Source organism: Oncorhynchus gorbuscha, linkage group LG12 (genome assembly GCF_021184085.1).
Source record: "Oncorhynchus gorbuscha isolate QuinsamMale2020 ecotype Even-year linkage group LG12, OgorEven_v1.0, whole genome shotgun sequence".
NCBI classification, from domain to species: Eukaryota; Metazoa; Chordata; class Actinopteri; order Salmoniformes; family Salmonidae; genus Oncorhynchus; species Oncorhynchus gorbuscha.
In genome coordinates, this window is record NC_060184.1 from 25,165,486 (window position 1) to 25,191,095 (window position 25,610).

The 25,610-nt window shown below is 42.8% G+C and overlaps 1 protein-coding gene across 3 annotated transcripts in view; it reads right to left on the reverse strand.

Annotated features, from left to right (window-relative positions):
- The window catches only part of cited2 (Cbp/p300-interacting transactivator, with Glu/Asp-rich carboxy-terminal domain, 2), a 65,832-nt gene that overhangs the window by 25,039 nt on the left and 15,183 nt on the right, over window positions 1–25,610 (reverse strand). The gene's annotated exons all lie outside the window — the stretch shown is intronic.

The following is a 25,610-nucleotide window of genomic DNA, read 5'->3' on the forward strand; positions in this document are numbered from 1 at the left end:
TCATAGTTGCGCTCAGATGGCGACAGGCGATGAGAAAAATAAGCGCAAGGATGAACCTTATCGTCAGACTGGAAGCGCTGGGAAAGAATGGCTCCCACGCCTACCTCTGAAGCGTCAACCTCGACAATGAATTGTCTAGTGACGTCAGGAGTAACGAGGATAGGAGCGGACGTAAAACGTTCTTTTAGAAGATCAAAAGCTCCCTGGGTGGAACCGGACCACTTAAAACACGTCTTGACAGAAGTAAGAGCTGTGAGAGGGGCAGCAACTTGACCGAAATTACGAATGAAACGCCGATAGAAATTAGCGAAACCTAAAAAGCGCTGCAACTCGACACGTGACCTTGGAACGGGCCAATCACTGACAGCTTGGACCTTAGCGGAATCCATCTGAATGCCTTCAGCGGAAATAACGGAACCGAGAAAAGTAACGGAGGAGACATGAAAAGAGCACTTCTCAGCCTTTACGTAGAGACAATTCTCTAAAAGGCGCTGTAGAACACGTCGAACGTGCTGAACATGAATCTCGAGTGACGGAGAAAAAATCAGGATATCGTCAAGATAGACAAAAACAAAGATGTTCAGCATGTCTCTCAGAACATCATTAACTAATGCCTGAAAAACAGCTGGCGCATTGGCGAGACCAAACGGCAGAACCCGGTACTCAAAATGCCCTAACGGAGTGTTAAACGCCGTTTTCCACTCGTCCCCCTCTCTGATGCGCACGAGATGGTAAGCGTTACGAAGGTCCAACTTAGTAAAGCACCTGGCTCCCTGCAGAATCTCGAAGGCTGATGACATAAGGGGAAGCGGATAACGATTCTTAACCGTTATGTCATTCAGCCCTCGATAATCCACGCAGGGGCGCAGAGTACCGTCCTTCTTCTTAACAAAAAAGAACCCCGCCCCGGCCGGAGAGGAAGAAGGCACTATGGTACTGGCGTCAAGAGACACAGACAAATAATCCTCGAGAGCCTTACGTTCGGGAGCCGACAGAGAGTATAGTCTACCCCGAGGAGGAGTGGTCCCCGGAAGGAGATCAATACTACAATCATACGACCGGTGAGGAGGAAGGGAGTTGGCTCGGGACCGACTGAAGACCGTGCGCAGATCATGATATTCCTCCGGCACTCCTGTCAAATCGCCAGGTTCCTCCTGAGAAGTAGGGACAGAAGAAACGGGAGGGATGGCAGACATTAAACACTTCACATGACAAGAAACGTTCCAGGATAGGATAGAATTACTAGACCAATTAATAGAAGGATTATGACATACTAGCCAGGGATGACCCAAAACAACAGGTGTAAACGGTGAACGAAAAATCAAAAAAGAAATAGTCTCACTGTGGTTACCAGATACTGTGAGGGTTAAAGGTAGTGTCTCAAATCTGATACTGGGAAGATGACTACCATCTAAGGCGAACATGGGCGTAGGCTTCTCTAACTCTCTGAAAGGAATGTCATGTTTCCGAACCCATGCTTCGTCCATGAAACAACCCTCAGCCCCAGAGTCTATCAAGGCACTACATGTAGCACCCGAACCGGTCCAGCGTAGATGGACCGACAAAGTAGTACAGGATTTTGATGGAGAGACTTGAGTAGTTGCGCTCACCTGTAGCCCTCCGCTTACAGATGAGCTCTGGCTTTTACTGGACATGAATTAACAAAATGTCCAGCAACTCCGCAATAGAGGCACAGGCGGTTGGTGATCCTCCGTTCCCTCTCCTTAGTCGAGATGCGAATCCCTCCCAGCTGCATGGGCTCAGTCTCTGAGCCAGAGGAGGGAGATGGTTGCGATGCGGAGCAGGGAAACACCGTTGATGCGAGCTCTCTTCCACGAGCCCGGTGACGAAGATCTACCCGTCGTTCCATGCGGATGGCGAGAGCAATCAAAGAGTCCACATCTGAAGGAACCTCCCGGGAGAGAATCTCATCCTTAACCACTGCGTGGAGTCCCTCCAGAAAACGAGCGAGCAGCGCCGGCTCGTTCCACTCACTAGAGGCAGCAAGAGTGCGAAACTCAATAGAATAATCCGTTATGGACCGTTCACCTTGGCATAGGGAAGCCAGGGCCCTAGAAGCCTCCCTACCAAAAACTGAACGGTCAAAAACCCGAATCATCTCCTCTTTAAAGTTCTGGTACTTGTTAGAGCAATCAGCCCTTGCCTCCCAGATAGCTGTGCCCCATTCTCGAGCCCGGCCAGTAAGGAGTGAAATGACGTAAGCAACCCGAGCTCTCTCTCTAGAGTATGTGTTGGGTTGGAGAGAGAACACAATCTCACACTGCGTGAGAAAGGAGCGGCACTCAGTGGGCTGCCCGGAGTAGCAAGGTGGGTTATTAACCCTAGGTTCTGGAGGCTCGGCAGGCCAGGAAGTAACAGGTGGCACGAGACGAAGACTCTGGAACTGTCCAGAGAGGTCGGAAACCTGAGCGGCCAGGTTCTCCACGGCATGGCGAGCAGCAGACAATTCCTGCTCGTGTCTGCCGAGCATGGCTCCTTGGATCTCGACGGCAGTGTAACGAGCGTCTAAAGTCGCTGGGTCCATTCCTTGGTCGGTTCCTTCTGTCATGCAGGTGAAAGAGGACCCAAAAGCGACTTGGCGAAAACAGAGTCTTTAATCCAGTAAAGTAAATACAATCAAAAAAACACAACTTTCACTCGAAATGACGAGGACAAACTGGAGACTCGATCTTGAACAGTAGGTGAACAGCAGGTTGCCTCGGGAAGGCACTTGAACCAAAACAGACTCAGACACCTGCTCACCACGCAGCATCTGAGGAAAACACGACACGACAGGGCGATACACAAACACAGCACGGTGAATTCTAGACAAGGAACCGACAGGGCAGAAACGAATAACAAGGAGAGAAATAGGGACTCTAATCAGGGAAAAGGATCGGGAACAGGTGTGGGAAGACTAAATGATTGATTAGGGGAATAGGAACAGCTGGGAGCAGGAACGGAACGATAGAGAGAAGAGAGAGCGGGAGAGTGAGAGAGGGAGGGGGAGAGAGAGGGATAGAAAGAGGGAAAGAACCTAATAAGACCAGCAGAGGGAAACGAATAGAAGGAGAAGAACAGGGACAAGGCATGATAATCAATGACAAAACATGACAAAAGCTCTAGCCTTTAGCTTGATATGGATGTTGCCTGTAATCCACGGTTTCTGTTTGGGATATGTACGTATGGACACTGTGGGGACAACGTCGTCGATGCACTTATTGATGAAGCCGATCACTGAGGTGGTATACTCCTCAATGCCATTTGATGAATCCCGGAACATATCCAGTCTGTGCTAGCAAAACAGTCACTGGTACTTCCTGCTTTAGTTTTTTGTTTGTAAGCAGGAATCAGGACGATATAATTATGGTCAGATTTGCCAAATGGAGGGCTAGGGAGAGCTTTGTGTGCATCTCTGTGTGTGGAGTAAAGGTGGTCTAGAGTTTTTTCCCCTCTGGTTGCACATGTGACATGCTGGTAGAAATGAGGGAAAATTGATTTAAGTTTGCCTGCATTAAAGTCCCCAGCCACCAGGAGCGCTGCTTCTGGATGAGCATTTTCTTGTTTGCTTATGACCTTATACAGCTGGTTGAGTGCGGTCTTAGTGCCAGCATCGGTTTGTGGTGGTAAATAGATGGCTACGGATAATATAGATGAGAACTCTCTAGGAAGATAGTGTGGTCTACAACGTATCATAAGATACTCTGCCTCAAGCGAGCAATACCTCGAGACTTCTTTAATATTAGACATTAGGCACCAGCTGTTTTTGACAAATAGACGTATTATCCGTGTCGTCATTCAGCCACGACTCAGTGAAACATAAGATATTACAATTTTTAATGTCCCGTTAGTAGGATGGTCATGATCGTATATCATTTGTATATTGTGTGTAGATTGATGAGAATGAGTTTTTATTTAATATATTTTAGAATAAGGCTGTAATGTAAAAAAAAAAATTCAAGGGGTCTAAATACTTTCTGAATGCACTGTACATACTATCTACTACTCAATGGGGGGGGGGGGGGGGGATGTACAGCAACAACACCGGGACAGTAGTGCACTACTGTCAGGCAACAGCGTGGGAAGTAGCTACCTAGTAGCCAATATAAGTGTGCCAGTCGCAGTAAGCACACGCATACAATGCATGAAGCAACAGTACACCCATCATCAGTACTTTTAGAAGAAAATAAATTATGGTCAGTTTTACAACGGAACATTTAAAATTATTTGCGTAAAACTAACAGTGAAATACGACTCAGATTCATCCTCTGTCTTAAAAATAGAAGTCCAAACTCTCGCAGTACAGTAGCTCAATGTAAGGTAGTTGCAAGTTAGGAAACGGACAGAAAAACCCCAGCACAATCAAAACCATCTAACCTATAGCAGAGCTCTTTTGACACACCCACTCGCTGATACTCTGGTCGCCATATTTGGATGCAGCTACACCCTTCTCCTTCTGGAGAGTGCCAATATGGCCGACCGGTGGCTTCAAAGCCCCTCATTGGCCAATACATAGCATCAGAAATCCAGCTTGTATATGCTAATCCTCAACACAGGGGCCCCTCAGGGGTGCGTGCTCAGCCCTCTCCTGATCTCCCTGTTCACTCATGACGGCACAGCCAGGCACAACTCCAACACCTTCAATAAATTTGCCGATGGCACAGCAGTGGTAGGCCTGATCACCGACAACAACGATACAGCCTATTGGGAGGAGGTCAGAGACCTGGCAATGTGGTGCCAGGACAACAACCTCTCTCTCAATGTGATCAAGACAAAGGAGATGAGCGTGGACTACAGGAAAAAAAGAAAAGAAAAAGAAGGCTGAGCACGCCCCCATTCTCATCGACGGAGGCTGCAGTGGAGCAGGTTGAGAGCTTCAAGTTCCTTGGTGTCCACATCACTAACAAACTAACATGGTCCAAGCACACCATGACAGTGGTGAAGAGAGCACGACAAAACCTATTCCCCCTCAGGAGACTGAAAATATTTGGCATGGGTCCTCAGATCCTCAAAAGGTTCTACAGCTACATCATTGAGAGCATCCTGACTGGTTGCATCACTGCCTGGTATGGCAACTGCTCGGCCTCCATCCGCAGGGCACTACAAAGGGTAGTGCGAACGGCCCAGTACATCATTGTGGCCAAGCTTCCTGCCACCCAGGACCTCTATACTAGGCGGTGTCAGAGGAAGGCCCTAAAAATTGTCAAAGACTCCAGCCAGCCACCCTAGTCATAGACTGTTCTCTCTGCTACCACACAGCGAGCGGTATAGGAGCGCCAAGTCTAGGTCCAAGAGGCTGCTAAACAGCTTCTACCCCCAAGCCATAAGACTCCTGAACATCTAGTTACCCCCCCCCCTCCATACCACTGCCACTCTCTGTTGTCATCTATGCATAGTCACTTTAATTAACTACCTACATGTACATACTACCTCAACTAACTGATGCCTCCGCACATTGACTCTGTACCGGCACCCCCCTGTATATATTGTTATTTTTGACTGCTGTTCTTTAATTACTTGTTACTTTTATCTCTTATTCTTATCCGTGTTTTTTGAAACATGTGGCTAATAAAATTTGATTTGATATTATCATTTGTGTTGACTGACAGTGAGGGAAGAGGAGGTAGGCTATGTGAGTGCACTCATCTGACTGTATAAAAATGAAAGGGACTAGTGAGTGGAACACACAGTGTGGAATGTGTGGATTCCGTTTAAGTTAGCCATGCTTGGTTAGAAAGCACTGCTCCTAGCTTGAGGAAAACGCTTAAGCCGCTGTGTGAAAAGAGAGAGCTGGAGATTCTGGGACCTCGGCAGACATCCTCTTTGTAAAAATGCCCTTTGAGTCACAGATCTGGAAAGTGGTTGAGGGAAGTAGAAGGAAGGGGAGCCATTGGAAGGAAATAGAAAGTTGTTTACACGTTTAGGGTTGAATCAATTTTGATCCTCTATAGAAGCACTTTGGGGTCTCCAATGCCTCTTTTTCTTTTAGAATTGAGCCCTAATAGTTATGATGCTGTTTCTCCTCAACATAAAGGCATGTGTTATTTCCAGTCTCTCCACTCTTTCCTCCTAGGGATATTGCACATTCTGTTTGGCAAACCACATGCAATTTCCCTCCTTAGTTGATATTGGTTATTATCATTATGAAGCAGAACAAACAATCTTGAGCCATTGCTTCGAAGTCACCACAGTAGACTTTGCAGAATGCCTGCAGTTCAAGGCTCACTGTACATAATGATAAAAGAGACTCTTAATGCCTGGCTTTCCCCCAGCCAGCCAGCTTCTTGTATAACCACGCTTCTATCCTTTTACTAATTGGTCTGTCCTTTTCAAATGTACAGTTTTCTTCCCCTTTCCAGCTGTTGAATGTGGAGGGACAATAGCATTCCTCAGTGGTTTAATCCCAACGTCACGCCTCACTCAACCCCAGTGGGGAATAGAACTAATGAGCCGACAGCCACTAAGCCATAATGGAGACCTATTGCACATTTGTGCCACAAGAAATCACCCGGGTGCTCTGGCTGGATCTCTTTGTTTTAAAGGAAATGCAACGTGCTTTATTCCTGTTTTAATGTGCTGTTCACTGTTTAATTCATTGGTCATATTTTATTTATCCTACTGTTCTTCCGCTTCTAAAATATAAGACCACCCCCAAGAAAACATTCCCTCAAAATCCACTGTGGTGTGAAATTATATTAATAGAAGTGTCTGCATTTTTATTTACTGCTGTGCAGTGCAACCAACCATGCAGTAAACTCAGTGGGGCCAATACTATTTAATTGAATCAGAAAGTACTGCTTTATGCCTCTTAATAAATCAGAGAAAAAAGGTTGCAATAGACCTCTTTTTAGTCTCCAATAGCACAATCCCACCATTAGGCACAGTAAACTAGAATCCATACAGCCAAACACTGTGTGGTTATAGCTAGGCCTGCAGGTCCAGGTGTTTAACCTTAATCTTACAGGAATTAGGTTCTACTGTTGTGGTCTGTTCTGACTGCCCATATCCAGTTATATTAAACCTGCCTGAGGAGGATACTGCCCTCTGAGGCACTGGATCCGTTTGAGGGCAACCAAGAGTAGACCTAATCATTTATTTGGTTGGGTTTAATGTTTGTGTGAGGTGACAGTGCGTGTCTGTGCGTGTGTCTGTGTGCATGCTTTAAGTACACATTTTAAAACTTTTGGATGGATATCTGTGATAAAAGTATGTGCTTTTTCTAAACAAGCTTATTTATGAATTAATTAATTAAAAAATATTTATGAATAATAACACGAGATGAGCTCTTGAGCAGAGTAAGTAATTGATGATACATCTCAAAGATCATGAAGAGATGCAGTTTTAAAAGGCTTATTTGTAAGTGGATGACCTGAGTCTGACAAACTATACTTTTATTTGACTTCCCTTTAAATAATGGTACATGAGGGAAACTTTTGGGAAAAGTGAAAAATAATGATTACCCAGTGAACAATATCTGAACAGTTACTAAACAGTTACAGCTCTCCAGTCTCTACATGATAATGTTTACAAGCAGGAGATCATTTCCTCTTGTTCACAACCCGTTAGCTTCACTCCCTTGCACTAACGCAAATAAGTCAAAATACAGTGACTCATAGCCAAGCCATACAATCAACAGCTCTACTGTAGCAAAATGAGTGCGTGGACATCAGGCTGCAAGCATGTGAAGAAACAGCTCTTAGAAAATAAACTCTCTCAATTGGCCTGGGATGCTGCAACATTTTCAACGATTGGGTGGCAGGACTTCGCTCGAATTTCCCATTACAGTCGCTACTCACTACAGGCTGTAAAAGAGCCTGCTCTGGGTTTGTGTCATGTGGTCTGTGTTGATGGCTGGCCGCTTCTCCCTCTGCAGAAATGTCTTATCTTCATGCTGGAGAGGCATAAACAAATAGGTGGCCAGGTGAGTGAACCTGCCGTAATCGGAGGTTAAATATTAACTTGAAAGTGAAAGTTGCTAGGGCAAATGGGCAGAGCCAAGACAGCAGCACATGGATAAAGCAACTATTCTGAGGCAGTCTACTGCTTCCTTCTGCTCCTTTGAGCAAATATCCTTTGAGCCCTTTTGGACGTGTGTTTGTCTTGTCCCGTCTTGTCCCATGTAAATAGTCTGTCTCATCGTTTTGTCCCGGATATATTTTGATCTCACTTTCCATCTATGATCTAAATATGCTTTCCTGCAACCCGCCCCACCCAATGTGGTACGGCTCTGCTATTGTCATACGTTATAACTGGAACCTCCATCAGAAGCTAGCCAGCTAACTAGCTAGTAGCTAATATTCATTGTTAGCCACGGCTAGCGGTCTTCACCTTTAGCTCGGTCACCAGCCAGCTTTAGCTCGGTCAATACCTGTCAGTCTGCACAGCGCGATATCGGACTGCTTTTCTCCACCACATCACCGGATTCCTGCCCACAAGCTCTGGGCCATTAAACCGGATCATCGCAGCTAGCTAGTTGCAACCGAGTGGCCACCACTCCGCCTCTGTCCCGAAGAAAGCACCAGTTAGCCGAAGAGGTAGAGACACTATTTCGTGGGCTACAATACCTCTATTTCCAATTGGCCTGAACCCTTTATTACCGACACGGTGCCCTGCCGATCCATTACGACTGGTCTGCTGACGTAATCGTCCAATGTGGTTTCAACAGGCTTTTCCGTTGCGTTGTCCCTGAAGACCCATCTGCTAGCTCCAGCCTGCTAGCTTTTTGAACAGTGTGCCTCCCACTTGCCTAGCATAGTAGCGACTACCGAGCAGCTCCCGGACTCATCTATTGCTGCTCATTGGAACCTATGATCACTCGGCTACACATGCCTCCTTCTAATGTCAATATGCCTTGTCTTCTGCTGTTTCGGTTAGTTACTGTTTTATCTCACTGTAGAGGCCCTAGTCCAGCTCAACATGCCTAAGATAGTTATTTTGTCACACACCCCACACATGGGGAGACCTCACCTGGTTTAGCTGGTGTCTCCAGAGATGCAAGCTCTCTCATCGTCACTCAATGCCTAGGTTTACCCCCATTGTACTCACATCCTAGCATACCCTTGTCTGTACATTATGCCCTGAATCTTTTCTACCACGCCCAGAAATTTGACCTTTTCATTCTCTGTTCCCAACTGACTAGACGACCAGTTCTTATAGCCTTTAGCCGTCGCCTTATCCTACTCTTCCCCTGTTCCTCTGGTGATGTAGAGGTTAACCCTGGCCCTGTAGCCCCCAGCATCACACCTATTCCCCAGGCGCTCTCATTTGTTAACTTCTGTAACAATAAAAGCCTTGGTTTCATGCATATTAACATCAGAAGCCTTCTCCCTAAGTGTCACACCCTGACCTTAGTATTCTTTGTTTTCCTTGTTATTTTGGTTAGGTCAGGGTGTGACATGGGTGATGTATGTGTTTTTTGTCTTGTCTAGGGGTTTTGTATGTTTATGGGGCTGTCTCCTTTCTAGGTATATTGTATGTTTATGGTTGCCTAGATTGGTTCTCAATTAGAGGCAGCTGTCTATCGTTGTCTCTGATTGGCAACCATATTTAGGCAGCCCTATTCTGTGGGTACTTTGTGGGTGATTGTTTCCTGTCTTTGTGTTCTCTGCACCAGATAGGACTGTTTCGGTTTTGCCACGTTTGTTATTTTGTTATTGTGTTCATGTTTAGTTTCACTTATTAAACACCACGAAATCTAACCACGCTGCATTTTGGTCCTCCTCTCATTCGACGGAAGAAAGCCGTTACACTAAGTTTGTTTTATTCACTGCTTTAGCACACTCCATTGACCCTGATGTCCTAGCCGTGTCTGAATCCTGGCTTAGGAAGACATTTCCAACCCCAACTACAACATTTTCAATCAAGATCGAACTGCCAAAGGAGGCGGAGTTGCAGTCTAATGCAGAGAGAGCCTGTGGAGTTCTATCATACTGTGCCCAAACAGTTCGAGCTTCTACTTTTAAAAATCCACCCTTCCAGAAAAATTATCTCACTGTTGCCGCTTGTTATAAACCACCCTTAGCCCCCAGCTGTGCCCTGGACACCATATGTCAATTAATTGTCCCCCATCTATCTTCAGAGTTCGTACTGTTAGGTGACTTAAACTAGGATATGTTTAGCACACCGGCCATCCTACAATCTAAACTAGATGACCTCAATCTCACACAGATTATCAAGGAACCTACCAGCTACAACCCTAAATCCGTAAACATGGGCACCCTCATAGATATCATCCTGACAAACTTGCCCTCTAAATACACCTCTGCTGTCTTCAACCAGGATCTCAGCGAACACGCATTGCCTGCATCTGTAATGGGCTTGCGGTCAAACGACCACCCCTCATCACTGTCAAACGCTCCCTAAAAAAATGTTCTAATCGACTTGCCCAGGTATCCTGGAAGGATATTGACCTCATCCCGTCAGTAGAGGATGCCTGGTTTTTCTTAAAGTGTTTTCCTCACCATCTTAAATAAGCATGCCCAATTCCAAAAATGTCGAACTAAGAACAGACCAGCCCAAAATCATCCTGTGGCATACTGCATTAGCATCGAATAGCCCCCGTGATATGCAACTTTTCAGGGAAATCAGGAACCAATATACTCAGTCAATTAGGAAAGCTAAGGTTAGCTTTTTCAAACAGGAATTTGCACTAATTCCAAAAAGTTTTGGGACACCGTAAAATCATGGAGAATTAGAGCACCTCCTCCCAGCTGCCCACTGCACTGAGGCTAGGAAATGCTGTCACCACCGATAAATCTATTATAATTGAGAATTTCAATAAGCATTTTTCTACGGCTGGTCATGCTTTCCACCTGGCTACCCCGGCCAACAGCTCTGCACCCCCTGCAGCAACTGGCCCAAGACCCCCCACTTCTCCTTCACCCAAATCCAGATAGCTGATGTTCTGAAAGAGCTGAAAAATCTGGTTCCCTACAAATCAGTTGGGCTAGACTATGTGGGCCCTCTCTTTCTAAAATGACCAGCCGAAATTGTTGCAACCCCTATTACTAGCCTGTAATAGGGGTTGCAACAACCTCTCTTTTGTATCGTCTGAGATGCCTAAGATTCGAAAGCGGCCACTGTCATCCCCCTCTTCAAAGTGGGAGACACTCTAGACCCAAACTGTTTCAGACCTATATCCATCCTGCTCTGCCTTTCTAAAGTCTTCGAAAGCCAACTGAACAAACAGATCACTGACCATTTCGAATCCCACCGTACCTTCTCCACTATGCAATCTGGTTTCCGAGCTAATCATGGGTGCTCCTCAGCCACGCTCAAAATTCTAAACGATATCATAACCGCCATAGATAAAAGATAGTAGTACTGTGTAGCCGTTTTTATCGACCTGATCAAGGCTTTTGACTCTGTCAATCACCGCATTCTTATCGGCAGACTTAATAGCCTTGGTTTCTCAAATGACTGCCTCGCCTGGTTCACCAACTACTTCTCAGATAGAGTTCAGTGTATCAAATCGGAGGGGACCTCTGGCAGTCTCTATGGGGGTGCCACAGGGTTCAATTATCGGGCCTACTGTTTTCTCTGTATATATCAATGATGTCGCTCTGTATACATCTGGCCCTTCTTTGGACACTGTGTTTACAAACCTCCAAACGAGCTTCAATGCCATACAGCACTCCTTGTTTGGCCTCCAACTGCTCTTAAATGCTAGTAAAACTAAGTGCATGCTCTTCAACCATTTGCTGCCCGCACCTGTCCACCTGTCTTGCATCACTTCTCTGGACGGTTCTGACTTAGAATATGTGGACGATTACAAATACCCAGGTGTCTGGTTAGACTGTAAACTCTCCTTCCAGACTCACATTAAGTATCTCCAATCCAAAAATAAATCTAGAATTGGCTTTCTATTTCACAACAAAGCCTCCTTCACTCATGCTGCCAGACATAACCTCGTAAAACTGACTATCCTACCGATCCTTGACTTCGGCGATGTCATTTACAAAATAGCCTCCAACACTCTACTCAGAAAATTGAATGTAGTCTATCACAGTGCCATGCATTTTGTCACCAAAGCCCCATATACTACCCACTGTTGCGACCTGTATGCTCTCGTTGGCTGGCCCTCGCTACATATTCGCCACCAAACGCAGTGGCTCCAGGTCATCTATAAGTCTTTGCTAGATAAAGCCCCGCCTTATCTCAGCTCACTGGTCTCCATAGCAACACCCACCCATAGCACGCACTCCAGCAGGTATATTTTACTGGTCATCCCCAAAGCCAACACCTCCTTTGGCCACCTTTCCTTCCAGTTCTCTGCTGCCAATGACTGGAATGAATTGCAAAAATCACTGAAGCTGGAGACTTATATCTCCCTCACTAACTTTAAGCATCAGCTGTCAGAGCAGCTTACCAATTACTGTAGCTGTACACAGCTCATTTGTAAATAGCACACCCAACTACCTAATCCCCATATTGTTATTTATTTTTTTGCTCTTTTGTACCCCAGTATCTACTTGCACATCATTGTCTGCACACCTATCACTCCAGTGTTAATGCTAAATGGTATTGTTTTTGTTGCCACTATGGCCTATTTATTGCCTTACCTCCCTAACCTTACTACATTTGCACACACTGTACATATATTTTTCTATTGTGTTTTTGACTGTACATTTGTTTATCCCATGTGTAACTCTGTGTTGTGTGTTATTTGTCGCACTGCTTTGCATTATCTTGACCAGGTTGCAGTTGTAAATGAGAACTTGTTCTCAACTGGCCTACCTGGTTAAATAAAGGTGAAATAAATAAAAACTAGAAGACTTTATACCTTATGTTGGCCTTTATATTATGTCTATTGTAACTAGCTCCCTGACCGTTGGCTCCTTTCCAGCCTATTTTAACTGTTCTGGTCCAAACTCTCATTAAAAAGCTCAATCTCGACCCCTCCTCACTGAGTAATTATGTACCTCTCTCTAAACCACCATTTTTAACCAAGATTTTTGAAAAAGTTGTTTCAAGCTGGTCTCAATTCCAGTCGGGCTTCTGTTCATTTCACACCACGGAAACTGCTTAATTGAAAGTCAACAATGACGTTCTGTTGGCTGCCGATGCCAGTGAATGCTCTATTGTAGTTCTTTTGGATCTCAGTGGCGCATTTGATACTATTGATCATTTACATTCTTGTTGACCGGCTGGAGAGGTGGGTGGGAATCTCTGGTGTTGCTCTCGATTAGTTCAGGTCATATTTATGTGACAGACCTTTCTCAGTGAGCATGGGTGGTTCAGTATTGTCCCCAGCACCTATCCTCTATGGTGTCCCTCATGGGCCAATTCTGGGCCCTGTCCTTTTTCTCCCTGTACATGCTCCCCCTTGGTGACATCATCCGCAATTGTAACATTGAGTTTCATTGGTAATGCGGATGACACGCAGCTTTATTTACCTGTCAGACCCAGTGATCAAGCTAGCATAGCTACCCTTCAGATGTGTCTTGCCGACATCAAATGTTGGATGTCTGACAACTTAATGATAAGAAATCAGAGGTGGTTTTATTTGGCCCCCACCTTGCTAGGACCTAGATTAAAAATAACCTTCACCAATGTAAAGCCTACGACCAGAAACCTTGGTGTCTTCTTTGACCCTGACCTAAACGTTTAGCTGCATTTAAAGAAGGTTGTCCAGCCATGCTTTTATCATCTAAAAAATATAGCTAAAGTCAAGTATTTTATTTCAGTTACTAATCTTGAGAAAGTTATACATGCTTTTATTTCCTCATGCCTAGATTACTGTAACTCTTTGTCTAAATGTTTGAAATCACTCTATCGTCTACAGTTAGTTCATAATACTGCAGCTCGGCTTATAACCGACACGAGAAACTGTAACCATTTCATACCTGATTTAGCTTCTCTACACTGGCTACCGTTCATTTTCAAAAATAGATTTTTAAATGTTATTAATCACGTTTAAGGCTACGCTCTGTTTAGCCCCATCCTATTTCGCAGATCTTTTATCTCTTTACGAGCCAGGATGCAGCCTGAGATTCTCTGTCAGGGCACTGTTGACCATTTCAAAGTCTAAGTTGAAAAATAAAGGAGACTAGACATTTACCATTAGAGCCCCTAGACTTTGGTATGTTGTGCCAGAGATCAGGCTTACAGGTTCAGCCAGTGCCTCTTTTTAAATCCCTGCTGAAGACACATTTTTAAAAATAATTTTAATATATGATTTCAATATTCAGAGGGATTTGAATTAACAATCTTGTTTAATTTTTCTACCTCTTGTCTATGTTTCTTTGTTGGTACTTATATTTTATTTTATGATGTGAGCACTTTATTACTTATATTGAAAGCTCTATACAAATAAAGTTATTATTAGTATTATAAATAATTTGTCACCTAATACATCTCTCTTTGTATTCCTCTCACTCTCTCTCACTCTCTCTCACTCTCACTCTCTCTCACTCTCACTCTCACTCTCTCTCACTCTCTCCCTCCTCCCTCTCTCCCTTTCATTCTCTGTTTCGCTTGTTCTCTCTCTCTTTCTTTGTCTCTCTAACTAAACATCAAGAAAACTGTCTGTTGGCCACAGAAATAACACTATGCATTTTTTATTGAGTCTCATGGTTGGGTTATATTGTACATCCATGTCTTCCATGAATTATATATATTATCTTTATTTCTTTATTAGTTGGCTGTCTCAAGCCCTTATGAAACTTACTGTGTAAAACGTTCAGATTACATATTTGCTTGTACAGCATTTACATCACCTTGTTGGTATTGAGATACTCTGCTTGTGATTTTTTAAACTTATATATTTACTGTTTGAGGCTGTACATCACGGTTGAATACAATAGAAGCTATAGAAGCCTATATTTCGTAAAACCTTGGACTGCTTTGGTAGCAGCACGTTTTTTGCTTACTACCTCACCCTTATGTTTCACTAGAAAATGCTGAAGCAGGGATAAAAACAACAGTCAGTATTTTAGCAGGTTAAAAATGTCAGCATTTGAAAATGAACACGACACACTTTCAGGCAGCTTTACTTACATTGTGGATAAACATACCCCTTTGGATATGGTCGTAATGAGAGAAAAGAAGCTGCTTTGAGTCATCTCCTGTCAGCTCTAATTGAAGAATGACCTTGAGTGTCAGATGTCTCTGTATCCGGTGCTGTGGCTGAAGGCCTTTGGTTAATATAAAGCACACAACCACATAATACCCTAAAAGCTTTGATTGTTGTCTATAGATATCAGAATATACTATAGCCTACCCTGTGCTGCTATTTGACTGTAAAATACACCATCCCTTGGTCATTACTCATAGAGGAGGATTCTCCACTTGGCTAGCTGCTCCTCAAAGTGTGGTGCCTGGTGGTGTCAGCTTTCCTGTTCTAGATCAGGGGTACTCAAGTACTTTTTGAGAAGGTCCGGTCCCACAAATTTCCTAGGTCTAGAATTTATCGCTGTAGTAACAAACCCCCACCTCACAACCCATGCGAGCCGAAACTGTTAACACCCCTCTTGTTGGCGAAGAGAAAATGTTGCAGTTTTAAAGCTACATTCCCGCAATTCTACACATTTAGCATGGGGCAGAGATTTGTTTTGCGGTTTTAAAGCTAATTTAGTGCAATTCTATCCATTCTTCCATGTCTTATGTGTGTTTATGTGATACCAGAATTGTATAAGAGTGTGCAAAGCTGTCATCAAGGCAAAGGGTGGCTATTTGAAGAAGTCTAAAATATATTTTGATTTGTTTAACACTTTTATGGGTTCTACATGATTCCATATGTGTTATTTCATAGTTTGGATGTCTTCAATATTATTCAACAATGTATAAAATAGTACAAATAAAGAAAAACCCTTGAATGAGTAGGTGTTCTAAAACTTTTGACTGGTAGTATATAGATACAGTTGAAGTCGGAAGTTGACATACAGCTTAGCTAAATACATTTGAACTAAGTTTTTCACTATTTCTGACATTTAATCCTAGTAAAAATGATCTGTCTTAGGTCAGTTAGGATCACAACTTTATTGTAAGAATGTGAAGTGTCAGAATAATAGTAGAGAGAATGATTTATTTCAGCTTTTATTTCTTTCATCACATTCCCAGTGGGCCAGAAGTTTACATACACTCAATTAGTATTTGGTAGCATTGCCTTTAAATTGTTTAACTTGGGTTAAATGTTTCGGGTAGCCTTCCACAAGCTTCCCACAATAAGTTGGGTGAATTTTGGCCCATTCCTCCTGATAGAGCTGGTGTAACCGAGTCAGGTTTGTAGGCCTCCTTGTTCGTACATGCTTTTTCAGTTTTGCCCACAGTTTTTCTATAGAATTGAGGTCAGGGCTTTGTCAAGACCACTCCAATACCTTGACTTTGTTGTCCTTAAGCCATTTTGCCACAACTTTGTAGGTATGCTTGCGGTCATTGTCCATTTGGACGACCCATTTGTGACCAAGCTTTAACTTCCTGACTGATGTCTTGTGATGTTGCTTCAATATATCCACCTAATTTTCTTACCTCATGATGCCATCTATTTTGTGTGCACCAGACCCTCCTGCAGCAAAGCACCCCCACAACATGATGCTGCCACCCCCGTGCTTCACGGTTGGGATGGTGTTCTTCGGCTTGCAAGCCTCACCCTTTTTCCTCCAAACATCACAATGGTCAATTATGGCCAAACAGTTCTATTTCAGTTTCATCAGACCAGAGGACATTTCTCCAAAAAGTACAATGTTGTCCCCATGTGCAGTTGCAAACCGTAGTCTGGCTTTTTTATTGCGGTTTTGGAGCAGTGACGTCTTCCTTGCTGAGCGGCCTTTCAGGTTATGTCGATATAGGACTTGTTTTACTGTGGATATAGATACTTTTGTACCTGTTTCCTCCAGCATCTTCACAAGGTCCTTTGCTATTGTTCTTGGATTGATTTGCATTTTTCGCACCAAAGTACGTTAATCTCTAGGAGACAGAATGCATGTCCTTCCTGAGTGGTATGACAGCTGCGTGGTCCCATGGTGTTTATACTTGTGCACTATTGTTTGTACAGATGAACGTGGTACCTTCAGGCGTTTGGAAATTGCTCCCAAGGATGAACCAAACTTGTGGAGGTCTACATTTTTTTCTGAGGTCTTGGCTGATTTCTTTTGATTTCCCCATGATGTCAAGCAAAGAGGCACTGAGTTTGAAGGTAGGCCCTGAAAAACATCCACAGGTACACTTCGAATTGACTCAAATAATGTCAATTAGCCTATCAGAAGCTTCTAAAGCCATGACATGATTTTCTGGAATTTTCCAAGCTGTTTAAAGGCACATTCAACTTAGTGTATGTAATCTTCTGACCCACTGGAATTGTGATACAGTGAATTATAAGTTAAGTAATCTGTCTATAAACATTTGTTGGAAAAATTACTTGTGTCATGCATAAAGTAGATGTCCTAACCGACTTGCCAAAACTATAGTTTGTTAACAAGACGTTTGTGGAGTGGTTGAAAAACAAGAATGAATGACTCCAACCTAAGTGTATGTCAACTTCTGACTTCAACTGTATATATATATATATATATATATATATATATATATATACTGTATATACACCACCAGTCAAAAGTTTGGACACATCTACTCATTCAATGGTTTTTCTTTATTTTTACTATTTTATACATTTTAGAATGATAGTGAAGACATCCAAACTATGAATTAACACATATGGAATCATGTAGAAACCAAAAAAGTGTAAGGTGTAAATATAAATATATTTTATACTTGATCCTTCATATAGCCACACTTTGCCTTTATGACATCTTTGCACACTCTTGGCATTCTATCGGAGTGTAAAGTGAACAGTTCTAACGGTTTTAACCTTCATAAAAATACAATCATTGCCATCACCGTTTTTTACCACCTCACACCTCACCCTCACCAGTCAAAACACCTCAATCAAACAGAGCTTGTTCCTATCTGTCCTTCCTCTAAGCCAATTGTACCTCTAAGCTGACTAGTTTGCTGTGTATTAATGCCCCTTCATGCTATTCCAAATTTCAGTTTGCATGCTGTTAGGCCAGAAGGTGTTTCTCTGTTGGGGCTTTACAGCAAGGCTTTACACACTTCTCCTTCCCATGCGGTCCCAGTCCCACCCCCGTGATGTGCTCCATGCTCCAAAACAGCCTGCAGGGTCAGGGGGGTCAGGCGCACCAGGAATGTGTACATGTGACCACCACTCCACACTCTGTTTGGCTCTGCTCCTCTCTCTCTCTCTCAGTGGGATGCGTTTGCTGGCTGGAGGCTTTCATTTGTTTCATTATGCAAAGACAGGATGTTTACACACTCCAGAGCCAATTCGCCATACAATTATCATAAATCAATTCACTTTGGGTTGGAGCTGGACTTTGATCATGGACGAGCAGAGGGAATGCTTGAATTAGAGGGGCTTCGCAAACACCTCTGCTCTGGATTGCTCCAGAGCTTTTTTATTATTAATGGGTTAATATTGTGTTGATGCCATCAATATGGCGTTTTCCCCTCCTCCTGTGCTTGTCCTTGCTGTGTTTGGCTGTCAAAGGAAGCTCTGGGGGAGAAAGTTCTGATACCTGGGAGTTTATTGTGGATTAACAACTTCATATGATTCTTACCTCCCTGGATCAGTTGTGATATTAATTACAGGAAGTCAGCTACTTCGCTAATGAACTGCTTGCGTCTATCAGGCTGCCTTTGTGCTGAAGCATTAGTTCCTGTTCAATGTCCTCTTCTCCCTCTTGCCCCTTCTGTCACTTTTTGCTATAGTTTATTGCAATTCAGATACAGAATTCAATACAGAATACGTAGACTACAGACTACCATAGGTAAATATCTGTGGTTATTCTTACATTTTGGTCTCACATGAATGTGAGATGAACACTAGAAAATAAACATATCAGTAGCATATAAACAAAATGCGTTTTGATAATGCCTCCCGGTTACGACATGCCTGCCATCCTGTCTGATGTACACAGTGGGGCCAAATGATTGTGGAATTCCATCAGACTGACAAGACCAGTCCTGTGCTCGATTCACACTGGCATAACAGAACTGCACGGTCAACACCAAAGTTCTACATGGCTTGACAAATTGGACTGCAGAGTGTGAGATTGTGGCACAACCTATATTGTGACGTTTTACCATATATAAACTTATTGACTAATGTTACGCATTGGACCAATCGTAATGCTCCTTCTATATGACAAAGATAAAATGCTTAGACCAAAACATACTTCTTATTGGCTGTATTTATTTCACTGTCTATAATATCTGCAGCACATCTCAACTAAAAGACCACGAGATAAGGACTGACCACTTTGTTTTTCTCCCACTAAACCAAGAGCATTTTTCTCATCCCAAGTACATCCAGAATATTTCCCCATCACTTGGCTGAGAGACGCAGGATAAATAAACATTGAGGCAATCCAGCAGATTAAAAAAAAGCAAGAGCAACTTTCCCCTGGTCTCCAAGCAACAAGAGCCACTGGAAATTAATACTCTATCCAACACTCTGGAATTGACAGTGTACTGGTAGCTACCCGGAATGTAATTGCCAGCCTGAAGGTATTAAATTAAGCTGTGTGGCTCTGTAACTGAAATGTTGGAGATATTACCTAAATTTCCCAGACATCAAGCACTCAGACAGGTTAGATAGGCTACATACTCATCTACTCTACCTTATGAAGTTTGTCAGACCCACACACACTCATGCGTGCAGGCAGGAACCCATGTACGCACACACACATGCGCTCATGTATTGCACACTGACCTACACTTTATGGAATCTAATATTGGAATACATAGCCATTACCACTCCAGCACACTTAGGAATTCACATGAAGCACATGGAAGTTGATTGTGTTTTGGTGGCCATATGGTGTGTGAATATGCAGCAGTGTCACGAGCCATCACTTTAGAAACCCATTGACATACACACTTGAGACAAGGGTTAGTTTGCTTTTCCTTGATTTATCTGATCAATTGATTTGGGTAAGTAAGTGTGCTCCCAATGTATTGATCAGAAACCAAAATTATTTAACTAATTTAAATGGATATTGCTTAGAAACGCTGTGCAAAGTCAGTTCCTGGATGCTAATGACCAGTAGAGTTTGCTGCCAAATGCAAATGAACTATAATTCGACTCATAAATAATCTAACCATTGTTGTGCTTATCCAATCCCCCTTTAAGAAGTTATTGGACAACAGAGAGTTGTATAGGAAAATAATTTACACAATGATGAACTGACTCCATAGCTTATTGCGTTCCCTGTTTAACACAAGACATTTGTCATTTCACTAACTTCTTGCTATCTAATACCATGCAGCAGGGCTCGAATTTGCTGGTGGCATTGGCAGCCATGGCCGTTGTTGTGTTGCCGCAATGCCCTCAAAAAAAATGTTTATGTCTTGTGGACAAAGTGGCCGTTGTGCCCTTGGGCTGAATTTAACAATTATATTTCCCTTCTCCTGGCTAATCGCCGTAGCCTACTCTGAAGCACCTCTCACTCACATGGCTTTCTCAGATATCTCAAATCTTATTAGCCAATGCCCGTCACGTGATCGTGCCCTTTTAACAGGCATTGCAGCTCCGAAGTAGGCTACAAGTAAAGACCGACACACCCGGGATGCAACGGTGCACATCCTTATTATCAAACTCTGAGGTGCATATGGAATATGTTAGAAGAACTGTCCACATTTACTTTTTGTCAGTCAACAAGATGAGTAGGCCTAACGAACAGCAAAAGCGCTAGCCTAAGTCAATCTACTATCCCCCATAGTACAAAAGATGACCTGTTCTATTGGTCAGCTTGTCCTTCTGTACGATAAATAAATATTCCAAACGTACTCAGGGACAGTTGTGGGATGCGATAGATCCCTGTACATCAAAACATGTTTAAAAGCAATAACAGGTTTTTAGAAATGGTTGCAAATTAATTAACAAATAAAAAACTTTAATATCACATTTACATAAGTATTCAGACCCTTTACTCAGTACCTTGTTGAAGCACCTTTGGCAGTGATTATAGCCTCGAGTCTTCTTGGGTGTGACACTACAAGCTTGGCAAACCTTTATTTGGGGAGTTTTTCCCATTCTTCTCTGCAGATCCTCTTAAGCTCTGTCAGGTTGGATGGGGAGCATCGCTGCACAGCTATTTTCAGGTCTCTCCAGAGATATTAGATCGGGTTCAAGCCCGGGCTCTGGCTGGGCCACTTAAAGACTTTCAGAGATTCGTCCCGAAGCCACTCCTGCGTTGTCTTACTTTGATCTGTTCATCTTTCCCACGATCCTGACTAGTCTCCCAGTCCCTGCTGCTGAAAAACATCCCCACAGCATGATACTGCCACCACCATGCTTCACCATAAGGATGGTGCCAGGTTTCCTCCAGATGTGACGCTTATTATTCAGACCAAAGAGTTCAATCTTGGTTTCATCAGACTAGAGAATCTCGTTTCTCTTTGTCTAAGAGTCCTTTAGGTGCCTTTTGGCAAACTCCAAGCGAGTTTGTGCCTTTTACTGAGGAGCGGCTTTCACCTGGCCACTCTACCGTAAAGGCCTAATTGGTGGAGTGCTGCAGATACTGTTGTCCTTCTGGAAGGTTCTCCCATCTCCACAGAGGAATTCTGAAGCTCTGTTAGAGTGACCATTGGATTCTTGGTCACCTCCCTGACCAAGGCTCTTCTCTCCCAATGTCTCAGTTTGTCCAGGCGGACAGCTCTAGGAAGAGTCTTGGTGGTTCCAAACTATTTAAGAATGATGGAGGCCACTCTGTTCTTGGGGACCATCGATGCTACAGAAAAGTTTTGGTACCCTTCCCGAAATCTGTGCCTCGACACAATCCTTCGACCTCATGGCTTGGTTTTTACTCAGACATGCACTGTGAACTGTGGGACCTTATATAGGCAGGTGTGTGCCTTTCAAAATCATATCCAATCAATTGAATTTACCACAGGTGGACTCCAATCAAGTTTTAGGAATCTCAAAGCTGATCAATGGAAACAGGATGCACCTGAGCTCTATTTCAAGTCTTATAGCTATGGGTCTGATTACTTATGTAAATATGGTATTTATTTCTGTTTTTTATTTTTAATACATTTGCAAAAATGTCTAAAACCTGTCTTTGTCATTAATGCATTTTTGAATAAGGCTGTAAACGTAACAAAATGTGGGAAAAGTCAAGGGGTCTGGATACTTTCTGAATGCACTGTATATACTGAACAAAGATATAAACGCAACATGCAACAATTTAAACAATTTTACTGAGTTACAGTTCATACATGGAAATCAGCAAATTGAAATACATTCATTAGGCCCTGATCTATGGATTTCACATTACTGGGCAGGGGCACAGCCATGAGGCCCACCCACTTGGGAGCCAGGCCCAGTCAATCAGAATTAATTTTCCCCCACAAAATGGGCTTTATTACAGACAGAAATACTTCTCAGTTTCATCAGCTGTCTGGGTGGCTGGTCTCAGACGATCCCGCAGGTGAAGAAAATAGATGTCGAGGTCCTGGGCTGGCATGGTTACACTTGGTCTGCAGTTGTGTGGCCGGTTGGATATACTGTCAAATTCTCTAAAATGAAGTTGGAAGCGGCTTATGGTAGAGAAATTAACATTAACTTATCTGGAAACAGCTCTGGTGGACATTCCTGCAGTCAGCATGCCAATTGCACGCTCCCTCAAAACTTGAGACATCTGTGGCCATGTGTTGTGTGACAAAACTGCACATTTTAGAGTGGCCTTTTATTGTCCCCAGCACAAGGTACACATGTGTAATGATCATGCTGCTTAATCAGCTTCTTGTTATGCCACACCTGTCAGGTTGAAGGGGATTTTCTTGGCAAAGGAGAAATGCTCATTAACAGGGATGTGAACAAATTTGTTTACAACATTTGAGAGAAATAAGCTTTTTGTCTATATGGAACATTTCTGGGATCCTTTATTTCAGCTCATGAAACATGGGACCAACGCTTTACATGTTGCGTGTATATTTTTGTTCAGTATATGTAATTAAAAGTCTAATTCAAGTTTGGTTACATTTTCAAGCACCTTTCTCATGTGAGCATCTGTCTGGACATGACATAGTCTAGTAGTCATAGGCTATCACCTACACTTCATCTACACCTTGACATGTATGCTAATTATTTATGTACATTTACATACACCTATGTGTTTCTTAAAAGAATAGCTAGTGTTTTTCTGCTTTCAAATCAATTTAATTGGCTATTTTGGTTAATGGCCTTGGTGCCCTGGCAGATTTGGCACCTCTTGAAGGCCAAATGGCCTGGCCGCTAAAATCACAAAATTTCAGGCCTGCCATGCAGACAGACAATGCTATTATTAAAGGGTTGTTTGATTCGCTATGGAAGTTTCCGCTTACAGCCCAGTTTGAGTAAAGGATATTGAGTATTTTTTGTCTTTAATTTTACCAGAGTAATAATTAGCTTCATCTTAGCAGCTTGATTAGAGTAGTGTGGGCTGCCCTCCCATTCTTAGCCCTCACTGCCTGTCTCCTCTCCTCGCCCCTCTCTCTGAAATGTTGCCAGGCAACTGCAGCAGAACATCATGACAAATGTTTACTGCAACAAAACTTGCATGATGACTCACTTCTCTCTCGCTCATCAAATAGCAGGTGAACTTCATTGTTTGGAGACAATTGGTCTTTTTACTTGTAATTTAATGTTTAATGTTTTTTTTCAAAGCTGAGAGGCTCTTGTCATTGTGAAAAGTGCAGATTTATTTGATTGTGTTAAAAATGGGGAAATAAGGGGAATAACATCCACATGTGATACCACAGGCTCCACAATATTTCACAATTGTGTGCTTTGGTGGTTAGAAAGCACTTTATTGGTTACGCTCAGCCAATATTGTAGTGTACAGGGTCGGGGATGAACAATATACCATGTATATTAAATGGATTGTTTTGTAATATTTAATTTCATGAGATTGTCAGAAGGGCACAACTGTTCATATTGAAACCAAGTGGACTTACTACAAGTCAGAGAGAGGATGCCTCTGGCTCCCTGTTAAAAGCTTGGTAGGCTTTGTCCTGGCTCGAACTTCCATTGTGACTCCGGGCATGCTGTTGCATAAGACAGGAAATACATGTTCATGTAAGGACTTCCTTTGAAGCATTGGCAAACACCAATAAGAGTCAATTTCATGTTAAGCTCTGGATTCATTGGAAGGCAAAGTTCAATTCACCGTTAGACCACAGATTCTCATCTGGGTGGATTTTCTCTAGCACTTCAGAAATACTGTTTGGGGTTCCTGTTTCCTCATAGGGAAAAATTGTACAGAGTGAGCAAAATAACAACAACATTTTTTATAGATGGGATAGGCATGTCATACAAGATGAGTTATGAATACTGCAGTGATTGCATTGCGTGTGACATATTTTCACTCTGTTAAAAAACATATTCTGGATTGGTGTCCCTTCCATGGAACGGTTGAGCTAACGTAGGCTAATGCGTGTAGCATGAGGTTGACATATCTGATATTGGCAGAAAGCTTACATTCTTGTTAATCTAACTGCACTGTCCAATTTCCAGTAGCTATTACAGTGAAATAATACCATGCTATTGTTTGAGGAGAGTGTACAATTTTGAACATGAAAAGTTATTAATCAACACATTTGGGTAGTCTTGATACAAAATGTTGAACATAAATGCAATGGTTCATTGGATCAGTCTAAAACGTTGAACATACACTGATGCCATCTAGTGGCCAAAATCTAAATTGCACCTGGGCTGGAATATTACATTATGGCCCTTCTCTTTCAAATATGATGTTACAAAAAAATACAAAAGAACGGTTGTTTTTTTCTTTGTATTATATTTTACCAGATATATTGTGTTATATTCTACTACATTCCTTTCACATTTCCATAGACTTCAAAGTGTTTCCTTTCAAATGGTACCAAGAATATGCATATCCTTGCTTCAGGGCCTGAGGTACAGGCAGTTAGATTTGGGTATGTCATTTTAGGCGGAAATTTGGGAAAAAAAGCGGCTAATCCTTATTAAGTAAAACTGTTGTTGTTGTTTTTGCACAGTTCAGTGCTGTTTTGAATGAGAATGTTTTTACCTATGGTATTAAATGGAAGACCATTGTAAATAACTAACTAACAGTTCTCTCAGTTATAGGGAAACCATCTACCTTTTGGAACCTAATCAGAGCACATCAGTTGTCCTTGTAGTAACTAATGTGAACTAGTTATATGATCTCTGACCATATAAGTGGAATACAAAGTTGTCTAGTTTAGCATATCGTGAGAGAGGCCCAGTGTCTAATGGGTGTGATAGGAATTCCTCCAGGTCACAGCGCTGAGCCACTGAGTTGGCCGGGGGACCAGGACCTTGTAAGCACCAATTGGGTCAGTGAAGAAAAACACCTAATCAGGCTTCCCTCAGAGCTAGTGTTTCCCCCAGCACCACGCAGGAAGAACTCTTTATTCATTTCACCGCTCAGCCGTTCTGACATCTCAGCATGATTCTCTGACATTCTCTCCATCTTGAAACACAAACAGTTCTCAAAAGGAGCCCTTTTGTCCTTTTTTCACTGCCCTGTGATCATGCAGCCTGACACCATATTTGGAGGTATGTTTATTTACTGTGGAGGGAGTGTAGACTATCACCTCAGTCCCCA